Source organism: Myxine glutinosa, chromosome 4 (genome assembly GCF_964187855.1).
Source record: "Myxine glutinosa chromosome 4, kmMyxGlut1.1, whole genome shotgun sequence".
NCBI lineage: Eukaryota > Metazoa > Chordata > Myxini > Myxiniformes > Myxinidae > Myxine > Myxine glutinosa.
In genome coordinates this window covers 176,945,450-176,958,241 of record NC_136264.1, presented here as the reverse complement: position 1 = coordinate 176,958,241, position 12,792 = coordinate 176,945,450, and the positions used below count along the sequence as shown (strand labels likewise).

At 38.5% G+C, this 12,792-nt stretch overlaps 5 non-coding genes across 5 annotated transcripts; all 5 read right to left on the bottom strand.

The window, feature by feature from the left end:
* Nucleotides 1-2,569: 2,569 nt before the first annotated feature.
* TRNAK-UUU (transfer RNA lysine (anticodon UUU)) lies at nucleotides 2,570-2,642 on the bottom strand. The gene has a single exon. It is a non-coding gene; the product is annotated as a tRNA-Lys (tRNA).
* Nucleotides 2,643-4,488: 1,846 nt separating this feature from the next.
* TRNAK-UUU (transfer RNA lysine (anticodon UUU)) lies at nucleotides 4,489-4,561 on the bottom strand. The gene has a single exon. It is a non-coding gene; the product is annotated as a tRNA-Lys (tRNA).
* Nucleotides 4,562-6,298: 1,737 nt separating this feature from the next.
* TRNAK-UUU (transfer RNA lysine (anticodon UUU)) lies at nucleotides 6,299-6,371 on the bottom strand. Its single transcript has one exon. It is a non-coding gene; the product is annotated as a tRNA-Lys (tRNA).
* Nucleotides 6,372-8,915: 2,544 nt separating this feature from the next.
* TRNAD-GUC (transfer RNA aspartic acid (anticodon GUC)) lies at nucleotides 8,916-8,988 on the bottom strand. The gene has a single exon. It is a non-coding gene; the product is annotated as a tRNA-Lys (tRNA).
* Nucleotides 8,989-11,645: 2,657 nt separating this feature from the next.
* Nucleotides 11,646-11,718, bottom strand: TRNAK-UUU (transfer RNA lysine (anticodon UUU)). Its single transcript has one exon. It is a non-coding gene; the product is annotated as a tRNA-Lys (tRNA).
* Nucleotides 11,719-12,792: the final 1,074 nt, after the last annotated feature.

The window sequence follows — 12,792 nt, the reverse complement described above, 5'->3', positions numbered from 1 at the left end:
TTATTTCAGAGGGGTTTGTGTCACTGGATGGAGCCTCGACTAACCGGAGACCGGTTAGGATATTGAGGGACACAGGAGCACATCAATCTTTAATGCTTGAAGGCATTTTGCCATGGTCCGAGGAGACAGCAACGGGGGATAGTGTTCGTTTACAGGGGATCGGGGGCGGTGTTAGTGCTCCACTTCATGTCATCCAGTTGGAGTCCGATTTGGTGTCAGGACCGGTCACCGTCGGTTTACAAGCCACACTTCCTGTAGAGGGTGTATCTGTGGTTATCGGGAATGATTTGGCCGGGGGTCAAGTTTATGGTAACCTGAGGGTTGGTAAAGAGCCCAGCAGGGAATATAACACCACACCAGCTCGGGATGGCGACAAAAGTACCAAGTTATTTGTAGGGGGACTGAACTTCAAAACAGAGGAAGAAGTTCTGACCTCTGTCTTCAACAGATATGGGCCGCTGGTGGAAGTGCGGTTGGTAAGATACAGGGAAACGCAACAGTCAAGAGGGTTCGGCTTTGTCACGTTTGCAAGCACAAAAGATGCCAGAGAGGCAGAGAAGCATTGGAATGGCAAGGATTTGGAGGGTCGGACCATAACAGTAGGTAAGGCATTTCGTAGGCGTCGAGAGGTCTACAGGAGAGGACAACTGGGCAGTAGTTTTGGTGGTGGCCGCAATCAATATTATTATGGAGGCTCCCTGAGTTACGGCAGCTCCCGAAGGAAGGATTGTCAAAGTAGTGGCCGAGAAGGAGACCGCTATTCATGGGACTACAGTGACAAGCGGTCCCACCATAATCATTAGGGAAGTTCGGAAAAGTAGAAGCACTGAATGCGGCGGAGCCGCCGAGCCAAGATTCCTACACGGATTAACCGTGAACGCCACGTTCCTAAAGGCGCCCATGTAGTGAACTTTCATGCACGGACTAACCGTGAACTCCACGTTCCTCAAGGCGTCCATGTAGAGAACTTTCCTGCACGGACTAACCGTGAACTCCATGTTCCTAAAGGCATCCATGTAGTGAATACTCGGCTTGGCCTCCCGGAAAAAGTGCTATCGAGTTGTTTAACTTTGGATCTTTGATCAACCCCTTAACCTTCATTCACAAGAAACTGACAGTCGAAGTCAGAGGGTCATGAGATGGAGTTTGGCTTGGCAGGAGTCCAACGGGAAATTGAACATGTAAAGGGCAGGGACAATGTCGTTGCTGGTGCTTTGTCCAGAGTGAATTACCTTTGAAAATCTCTGGGGGTTTGGTGAAATTTTGTTGCTTTAATATTAAGTGATAACTGTGCCCGGGGGGAACTGATAATGTGGGGGGGGTTGAGTTATCTGGTTTGTTTATCCAAGTTGGCCGGTAAAGAAAGTTTTCGCTGGGTTCAAACTTTCTTTCTTGAAGGGGGGGAGTGTTACATATTTATGGGAATGTATGTGAATTCCTATTCAGGTCTTTGCTTATCAATGTGTAGTCGATTAAGGGTTGTTGTGGTTGGAGGGTCAGGAGCCCTTCTGGATAAAGAGACCGGAAACGGAAGAAGAAACACACGAGGTCAAGAGAAGCGACGAGGATTCTTCTTCCTCGCCCAGCTCCGACGAAAGGTGGGATCGATCTTGAGCCGCGTGGAAAAGCGGCGTTCCCAAGCCCGTCTGGCGAGAGGAGTGACCGGGACGTGTACCAACCCGGTGGACACATCAAGTTGCTGTGGGGCCGTGCACCGACCCAGCGTCTGGCACCGTTCGCGGCACCGTCTACAAAGACGCGTACGGGTCGCACGTTGGGGCCTAACACGCGTTGCAAGCGGCGTGTGGCTTTTGCTTGCTTTACAGTACCCGCTTCGCGTGGCCACGAGGGGGCTGCAGCCGTGGGTCCCGGTACGATACATGCCCGGTGGAAACACGTCCACCCGGGGTTCGTTCAACCGCCCGAGTGCGGCGAAGCCGACCATCATCTTGGTCAGGAGGGGCCCAGAGACATTGTGAGGGACAGAGACCAAAAGGGGGTCGTGAGTACAAAAGGGGACACACATATATAAGATGGCCATCTTAAGCATCTAGGGGATTGATTATGGATTGTGAATTGTTGATGGTGGATTGCTCGGGGAAAATATCCTTGATTGTAGCATTGAAATTGTATGGTATCATTACCCTTGAAATATATCATTGAAACTCAGTTTTCTCTTGGGTGGAATTCATATGGATTGCGTGGCGAAAGCGCATATGTGATACAACTTTCTGGCGAAGTTCCTCTCATGGTCCGGGGGTCACCGAGACCAGGTAGTCACCGAGGGGACCACGTAACACAAGTTTGAACAAAATCAGTCCATGCATGTTCAATAAATCGTTGGAGAAACGTTTGAACAACAAACACGTTCAAGTAACAAAATGGACACCAGTGGGACATCTTTCATTTGATCTCGAAACAAAATGATGCACACATGTATTTCATCATATGTTGTCTTCTTGCAAAGAAAAAACAAAATCGCTCAATAAATGTCCGACACATGGTTGCGGACAGACGCAGGAGGACACAGACGAGACCCAATCTCAGTCCAATTGGGGCAAAAAAGCTGTGCCTAAACAGGGACTTGAACCCTGGACCGTCAGATTAAAAGTCTGATGCTCTACCATCTGAGCTACCTGGGCTCTCATAAAACGGAATATATTAATTATAAGGAGTATATTAATATTTTTCGTGAATGCCGATTGTTGAGTCCTCAAAGAAATAAATTTTAAAAAGGTGTGTTTTGAGGGCCTGTTTTGCATGTGTCGCCATCAGACAACATTTTGAACAGCCCATGGGATAATAATTATATTCATAACATTGTTTTACCGATTAAGAATTTTTTAATTTTTTCACACAAGACAAATTAAAGCTCATGGGTTGAAAACCAGTGTCATCCTGAAATTTAGCAGTGAAACAATCCCAAGTTGACCAGAGAAACACTCTTCGTATGTGAGAGATGAGGTCATGAGAATGTTTGTTCACCAATGTTTGAGAGTTGAAGGGAATAACCCTCATGGATTTGCAGCAAGCAAAAATATTTTTTCCATATTTTTGACGATTTTTATTTTATTTTTGGTCTTTCAGTGCTATTTTCAAACTATTTTTCTCCAAAAAGAAGCATAAAAAAAGTTATCCTTTCCTATTTTTTAAAGTATTTTCTGGACTTTGATGGTTGCAGTGCTATTTTTTCATTACTTTTTTATTTACTTTGTTTTTTTACACCAATTAAATTTCTACTCTTTTACAATTTTCCTGGACTCGTTTTGTTTTTACACCAATTTAATTTCTACTTGTTTACTATTTTCCTGCATTACGTTTTTTTACACAAATTTTGATGTTATTTTTCACTCTTTTTTCTATACTTTGTTTTTTCTCACAATTGCTTGCTATACTTTTTTACTATTTTCTTGGACTATAATTTTTTTACACAAATTTCATTGCTATTTTTTCACTATTTTTCTGGACGTGGATTTTTTACACAAATTTCATTGCTATTTTTTCACTATTTTTTGGATGCTTTGTTTTTCTCACAATTGGTTGCTATTTTTTGGGGTATTTTCCTGGTGTTTAATTTTTTTACACTGATATCGTTGCTATTTTCTGATATGTTTTTTTCTGAACATATTTTACACTGATATGTTCACTATTTTACAAACAGGTAACAAAACATTCAATGACACATGCACGCATGATGATGTTTGCACATTCAATTTTGTAAAATGTTTACTCCTGCCGACAATTTATGTACTGCAATTTATTTTCATGAAAAAAGACAATGTCTGTCTTCGTAGAGAACAAGGAGAAAAAGACATAAAATGTCAGCCACAGTGGTTATACTAATTTTGTCCGCCAGTTGGCAATCTTTTGTCGGATTACAAAACAAAATCTTCTGCATGCGTATACTCTCATCCATTGTCTTTGTGCCACGTTTGAACAAAATCAGTCCATGCATTTTCAAGAAATGTTTGGGAAAAGGTTTAAGGAACAAAATGGCCGCCAGTCGGATCTCAAAAAAAATTGACGTGCATATTTAAGTCATGATTGAATCTTGAACAAGATCGGTAAATGTGTGTTCGAGAAATAGATGAGTATATGTTCAATATCTGGGTTTTTTTAACAACTAAAATGTCCGCCAGTCTTTCAGTCAGCCATCTTTGATCAAGTCATGAAATAAAGTGAGGTGTTCGTGTACGCTGACATTTAATGTGCTGGTGCCAACTATGAACAAAATCGGTCCGTGCATGTTCAACAAATGGTTGGGGAAACGTTTGAGCAACAAACACGTTCAAGTAACAAAATGGACACCAGTGGGACATCTTTAATCTGATCTCGAAACAAAATGATGCACACATGTATTTCATCATGTGTTGCCTTCTTGCAAAGAATGAACAAAATCACTCCATAAATGTCCGACATACGGTTGCGGACAGACGCACGAGGACAAAGACGAGACCCAATCTCAGTCCAATTGGGGCAAAGAAGCTGTGCCCAAACAAGGACTTGAACCCTGGACCGTCAGATTAAAAGTCTGACGCTCTACCATCTGAGCTACCTGGGCTCTCACAAATTGCACTATATTTATTATAAGGAGCATATTAATATTTTTCATGCATGCCGATTGTTGAGTCCTCGAAGAAATAAAAAGGGGGTTTTTGAGGAACTGTTTGGCATGTGTCTCCCTCAGACAACAATTGAACAGCTCATGAGATAATAATTATATCCATATCATTGTTTTACCGATTCAGAATTATTTATTTTTGCACTCAAGGCACATTGAAGCTCAGGGGTTGAAAACCAGTCATCCTAAAATTTCGCAGTGAAACAATCCCAAGTTGACCAGAGAAACACTCTTCGTATGTGAGAGATGAGTTCATGAGAATGTTTATTCACAAATGTTTGTGAGTTGAAGGGAATAACCCTCGTGGATTTGCAGAAATCAAAAATATATTTTCCCTATTTTTGACGATTTTTATTTTATTTTTGGTCTTTCAGTGCTATTTTCAAACGATTTTTCTCCAAAAAGTAGCAGAAAAATAGGTTATCCTTTCTTATTGTTTTAAAGTATTTTCTGGACTTAGTTGGTTGCAGTGCTGTTTTTTCATTACTTTTTCTTTACTTTGTTTTTTTGCACCAATGTTGTTGCTAAATTTTCACGGTTATTTTTTGTACTTTGTTTTTTATCACCAATTTCATATCTATTTTTTTTTCCTCGACTTCGTTTTTTACACCAATTTAATGTCTACTTTTTTAATATTTTCCTGGACTTTATTTTACACCAATTTAATGTCTACTTTTTTACTATTTTCCTGGAATCTTTTTTACACCAATTTAATTTCTACTTTTTTACTATTTTCCTGGACCATTTTTTACACCATTTTAATTTCTAATTTTTTTACTATTTTCTTGCACTCTGTTTTTTTTGCACAAATTAAAATGTTATTTTTTCACTATTTTTTCTATACTTAGTTTTTTCTCACAATTGGTTGCTATAATTTTTTACTATTTTCTTGGACAATATTTTTTTACACAAATTTCATTGCTATTGTTTTACTATTTTTCCGTACCAGTTTTTTTTACACAAATTTCATTGATATTTTTCACAATTTTTTCTATGCTTTGTTTTTTTCTCACAATTGGTTGCTATTTTTTTGGGGTATTTTCCTGGAGTTCGATTTTTTCACGCTGATATCGTTGCTATTTTCTGATATGTTTTTTTCTGAACATATTTTACACTGATATGTTCACTGTTTTCGAAACAGATAACAAAACATTCAATGACACATGCACACATGATCATGTTTGCACATTCAATTTTGTAAAATGTTTACTCCTGCCGACAATTTATGTCCTGAAATTTATTTTTATGAATAAAGACAATGTCTGTCTTCGTGGAGAACAAGGAGAAAACGACATAAAATGTATGCCGCAGTGGTTGCACTTATTTTGTCCGCCAGTTGGCAATCTTTTGTCGGATTACAAAACAAAATCTTCTGCATATGTATGCTCTCATCCATTGTCTTTGTGCCAAGTTTGAACAAAATCAGTCCATGCATGTTCAATAAATCGTTGGAGAAACGTTTGAACAACAAACACATTCAAGCAACAAAATGGACACCAGTGGGACATCTTTAATCTGATCTCGAAACAAAATGATGCACACATGTATTTCATCATGTGTTGCCTTCTTGCAAAGAATGAACAAAATCACTCCATAAATGTCCGACATACGGTTGCGGACAGACGCGCGAGGACACAGACGAGACCCAATCTCAGTCCAATGGGGGCAAAGAAGCTGTGCCCAAACAGGGACTTGAACCCTGGACCGTCAGATTAAAAGTCTGACGCTCTACCATCTGAGCTACCTGGGCTCTCACAAAGTGCACTATATTTATTATAAGGAGCATATTAATATTTTTCATGCATGCCGATTGTTGAGTCCTCGAAGAAATAAAAAGGGGGTTTTTGAGGAACTGTTTGGCATGTGTCTCCCTCAGACAACAATTGAACAGCTCATGAGATAATAATTATATCCATATCATTGTTTTACCGATTCAGAATTATTTATTTTTGCACTCAAGGCACATTGAAGCTCAGGGGTTGAAAACCAGTCATCCTAAAATTTCGCAGTGAAACAATCCCAAGTCGACGAGAGAAACACTTCGTATGTGAGAGATGAGTTCATAAGCATGTTTATTCACAAATGTTTGAGAGTTGAAGGGAATAACCCTCGTGGATTTGCAGAAATCAAAAATATATTTTCCCTAATTTTGACGATTTTTATTTTATTTTTGGTCTTTCAGTGCTATTTTCAAACTATTTTTCTCCAATAAGTAGCAAAAAATAGGTTATCCTTTCTTATTGTTTTAAAGTATTTTCTGGACTTTGTTGGTTGCAGTGCTGTTTTTTCATTACTTTTTTCTTTACTTTTTTTTTTTGCACCAATGTTGTTGCTAATTTTTCGCCGTTATTTTTTATACTTTGTTTTTTAACAATCCTCTCCAAGAAGTTCTGTCACTCAAGCTTTTGGGTCTCACTATCTGCCATCATCTTTCTTGGGAAAACCACATTTTCAAGCTGGCCTCCAAAGCCAGTCGCCGACTGGGCATCCTCCGTCGTGCGAAGTCCTTCCTTGGCACACCTGAGCTCCTCACCACATACAAGGCTTTCATCCGCAGCTCAATGGAATACTGTTCCCCCCTCTGGGCTGGTGCGCCTGCCTCACACCGAGCTCGGCTTCACACGGTTGAAACCAAAGCTTTCAGAATCATTGGAATCTCCTGTGATGAAGTTAACTCCGAGGGCCTTTCACTCACTCACCGCAGGCCGGTTGGTGGTCTTTCTGTCTTCTACCGACTCCTCTCCGGCCTTGATCCCCCAGCTCTCTCTGTGCTCTGTCCCCCAAACATTCCTACAGGTCGCACAAGATCTGCCAGCAACCCTATTATGGTTAAACTGCCAAAATCTGGGCTCTCTGCTCACCTTCACTCCTTCATTCCCCTTTTCTCCCGCCTCTGGAACAAACTCCCCCACTCCCTTCAATCCCACTCCTCCCTCCAGGTCTTTAAAATAGCTGTTCACCATCATCTCTTATCTTCCCCCATCCAAAACGTTGATCTTTTCTACCCCCGCTAATTCACCCCAGATACACTTTTTTTTTTTTTGGAAATTCCAACTTCTTTCCTGGAAGTCCTTGCAGTGTTCATATGTTTTATACCTCTCCCACCTCCCCCCAAGGCCTCCCCCTCCCACATTTCTCCCAATGTCCCTGCTCTCAAATGTTGTGTTTGTGTTCTTCCCCCTCTCTCCCCATCTTGTCTACCACTCCCCTTATTTTTTGTGTTTTATGTGTCGGTTTGACTTTTTGTGTGATTAATGTTGGCTCTTTCACGAGCCTCGATCTTGTATACAAAAAAACAAAAACCACAAAAAAACACCAATTTCATATCTATTTTTTTTTAAATTTTCCTGGACTTCGTTTTTTACACCAATTTAATGTCTACTTTTTTTACTATTTTCTTGCACTCGGTTTTTTTTACACAAATTTCAGTTATTTTTTCACTATTTTTTCTATACTTTGTTTTTTCTCACAATTGGTTGCTATAATTTTTTTACTATTTTCTTGGACAATAATTTTTTTACACAAATTTCATTGCTATTTTTTTTTTACTATTTTTTTGTGCCAGGTTTTTTTTACACAAATTTCAATGCTATTTTTTCACTATTTTTTTATATGCTTTGTTTTTTTCTCACAATTGGTTGCTTTTTTGGGGGGTATTTTAATGGAGTCCGATTTTTTTACACTGATATCGTTGCTATTTTCTGATATGTTTTTTTCTGAACATATTTTACACTGATATGTTCACTATTTTCGAAACAGGTAACAAAACATTCAATGACAAATGCACGCATGATCATGTTTGCACATTCAATTTTATGAAATGTTTACTCCTGCCGACAATTTATGTCCTGAAATTTATATTTATGAAAAAGACAATGTCTATCTTCGTGGAGAACAAGGAGAAAATGACATAAAATGTCTGCCACAGTGGTTGCACTAATTTTGTCCGCCATTTGGCAATCTTTTGTCGGATTACAAAACAAAATCTTCTGCATATGTATACTCTCATCCATTGTCTTTGTGCCAAGTTTGATCAAAATCAGTCCATGATTGTTCAATAAATGGTTGTAGAAACGTTTGAACAACAAACACATTCAAGTAACAAAATGGACACCAGTGGGACCTCTTTCATCTGATCTCGAAACAAAATGATGCACACATGTATTTCATCATGTGTTGTCTTCTTGCAAAGAAAAAACAAAATCGCTCCATAAATGTCCGACATCTGGTTGAAGACAGATGCATGAGGACACAGACGAGACCCAATCTCAGTCCAATGGGGACAAGGAAGCTGTGCCCAAACAGGGATTTGAACCCTGGACCGTCAGATTAAAGGTCTGACGCTCTACCATCTGAGCTACCTGGGCTCCCACAAAACGCAGTAGATTTATTATAAGGAGTATATTAATATTTTTCATCAATGCCGAATGTTGAGTCCTCGAAGAAATAAAAAGGGTTTTTTTGAGGAACTGTTCGGCATGTGTCGCCCTCACACAACTTTTTGAACAGCTCATGAGATAATAATTATATCCATATCATTGTTTTACCGATTCAGAATTATTTATTTTTGCACTCAAGGCACATTGAAGCTCAGGGGTTGAAAACCAGTCATCCTAAAATTTCGCAGTAAAACAATCCCAAGTTGACCAGAGAAACACTCTTCGTGTGTGACAGATGAGGTCATGAGAATGTTTGTTCACCAATGTTTGAGGGTTGAAGGGAATAACCCTCATGGATTTGCTGCAAGCAAAAATATATTTTCCCTATTTTTGACAATTTTTATTTTATTTTTGGTCTTTCAGTGCTATTTTCAAACTATTTTTCTCCAATAAGTAGCATAAAAATAGGTCATCCTTTCTTATCTTTTAAAAATTATTTTCTGGACTTTGTTGGTTGCAGTGATGTTTTTTCATTACTTTTTTCTTTAGTTTGTTTTTTTGCACCAATGTTGTTGCTAATTTTTCACGGTTCTTTTTTAAACTTTGTTTTTTAACACCAATTTCATATCTATTTTTTATTTTTTATTTTCCTGGACTTCGTTTTTTACACCAATTGAATGTCTCATTTTTTTACTATTTTCCTGGACTCTTTTTTACACCAATTTAATTTCTACTTTTTTACTATTTTCCTGGGCCATTGTTACGTGCTCCTCCCCAAACCCCGGTCACGGTGTACCTCCGAGCCCCAAAAGGAGTCACGGCAGAAAGATGTGTTATAATGTGTGTCACCAATGGTGAAACCACACCAACCAATTGATACCAAAATCAAGTATTGTATTAAGGTCACACAAGTATAACAGCACAAGTACAATATGTTTCAATTGCACGACAAAAATACCATATAATTCCAATGATGGTACCATCAGTTTCTTATTCAATAACTCACTGTGCTCCAAGTGAGCGAAAAGAACATTCCCAAAGTCACTGTCCCGGCACCAAGCCAAAGTCGATCCACGCTCCGGTGATTGCAAGAAAAATGTCGAATCGAGACCAGAATCCAAGTCGGCTGACAGTCAATGCTGCCAAAGAGGCGCAAAGGTGCACCCAAAAGGCGACTGGGAAATCACACCTTCGGGTATGAAAGTTCAGCGGCTCTCAAACGGAGAACCACAAATTCCCAATCGAAATCCATGTTACACTCGCAAACCAGGCTAACGGCTGGGTGCGGTGAAATGGCTGGAGCGAGGTGAAAAGGCTGGAGCGATACGAAATTGCGGGAGCGAAGCAAAATGGCGGGCGGGTCCGTACTGGAGGCGTACCTGCTCTCCAACGATTCTCTTCAGAATCAACCGCAAAACCCGACACGCAGGTTTATCTGTCACAGCGATAACCACTCTGTCACAGGAATCCCTTTCCCAGGAAACACAAAGTTCACTCATGACCCCCGTTCGCCAGCATCTCCTCGAGACCTCAAAGCAGCTCGGCTTTTCTTCCCGACCTCACTAGCTCTGCCTTTTTTTCCCTCCTCTTCCTCTTCCGGTTTCTCGTGATCCGGTTTCCGGTTTCTTTTAAAACACTAATTTGTTATCTTTTGAAAACAGTTATCTCCATTTCACTTAAACGATAACAATAATAGTACATGGAACCAAAAATGCTTACAGGGGATGAAAACCACAACGACGGAAGCGACGAATCCGTAACACCATTTTTTACACCATTTTAATTTCTACTTTTTTACTATTTTCTTGCACTCGGTTTTTTTTGCACAAATTTCAGTTATTTTTTCACTATTTTTTCTATACTTTGTTTTTTCTCACAATTGGTTGCAATAATTTTTTACTATTTTCTTGGACAATAATTTTTTTACACAAATTTCGTTGCTATTTTTCACAATTTTTTCTATGCTTTGTTTTTTTCTCACAATTGGTTGCTATTTTTTGGGGGTATTTTCCTGGAGTCCGATTTTTTTACACTGATATCGTTGCTATTTTCTGATATGTTTTTTTCTGAACATATTTTACACTGATATGTTCACTGTTTTCGAAACAGTTAACAAAACATTCAATGACACATGCACACATGATCATGTTTGCACATTCAATTTTGTAAAATGTTTACTCCTGCCGACAATTTATGTCCTGAAATTTTTTTTAATGAAAAAAGACAATGTCTGTCTTCGTGGAGAACAAGGAGAAAACGACATAAAATGTCTGCCACAGTGGTTGCACTAATTTTGTCCGCCAGTTGGCAATCTTTTGTCGGATTACAAAACAAAATCTTCTGCATATGTATACTCTCATCCATTGTCTTTGTGCCAAGTTTGATCAAAATCAGTCCATGCATGTTCAATAAATGGTTGTAGAAACGTTTGAACAACAAACACGTTCAAGTAACAAAATGGACACCAGTGGGACATCTTTCATTTGATCTCGAAACAAAATGATGCACACATGTATTTCATCATGTGTTGTCTTCTTGCAAAGAAAAAACAAAATCGCTCAATAAATGTCCGACATACGGTTGCGGACAGACGCACGAGGACAAAGACGAGACCCAATCTCAGTCCAATGGGGGCAAAAAAGCTGTGCCCAAACAGGGACTTGAACCCTGGACCGTCAGATTAAAAGTCTGACGCTCTACCATCTGAGCTACCTGGGCTCTCACAAATTGCACTATATTTATTATAAGGAGCATATTAATATTTTTCATGCATGCCGATTGTTGAGTCCTCGAAGAAATAAAAAGGGGGTTTTTGAGGAACTGTTTGGCATGTGTCTCCCTCAGACAACAATTGAACAGCTCATGAGATAATAATTATATCCATATCATTGTTTTACCGATTCAGAATTATTTATTTTTGCACTCAAGGCACATTGAAGCTCAGGGGTTGAAAACCAGTCATCCTAAAATTTCGCAGTGAAACAATCCCAAGTTCACCAGAGAAACACTCTTCGTATGTGAGAGATGAGTTCATGAGAATGTTTATTCACAAATGTTTGAGAGTTGAAGGGAATAACCCTCGTGGATTTGCAGAAATCAAAAATATATTTTCCCTATTTTTGACGATTTTTATTTTATTTTTGGTCTTTCAGTGCTATTTCAAACTATTTTTCTCCAATAAGTAGCATAAAAATAGGTTATCCTTTCTTATTGTTTTAAAGTATTTTCTGGACTTTGTTGGTTGCAGTGCTGTTTTTTCATTACTTTTTTCTTTACTTTGTTTTTTTGCACCAATATTGTCGCTAAATTTTCACGGTTATTTTTTGTACTTTGTTTTTTAACACCAATTTCATATCTATTTTTGAATTTTTTTTTCCTGGACTTCGTTTTTTACACCAATTTAATGTCTACTTTTTTCCTATTTTCCTGGACTTTATTTTACACCGATTTAATGTCTACTTTTTTACTATTTTCCTGGACTTCGTTTTTTCACCAATTTAATTTCTACTTTTTCACTATTTTCCTGGACCATTTTTTTACACCATTTTAATTTCTTCTTTTTTACTATTTTCTTGCACTAGGTTTTTTTTACACAAATTTCAATGTTATTTTTTCACTATTTTTTCTATACTTTGTTTTTTCCTCAGAATTGGTTGCTATAATTTTTACTATTTTCTTGGACAATAATTTTTTTACACATTTTTCATTGCTATTTTTTTTACTATTTTTCTGTCCCAGGTTTTTTTACACAAATTTATTGCTATTTTTTCACTATTTTTTCTATGCTTTGTT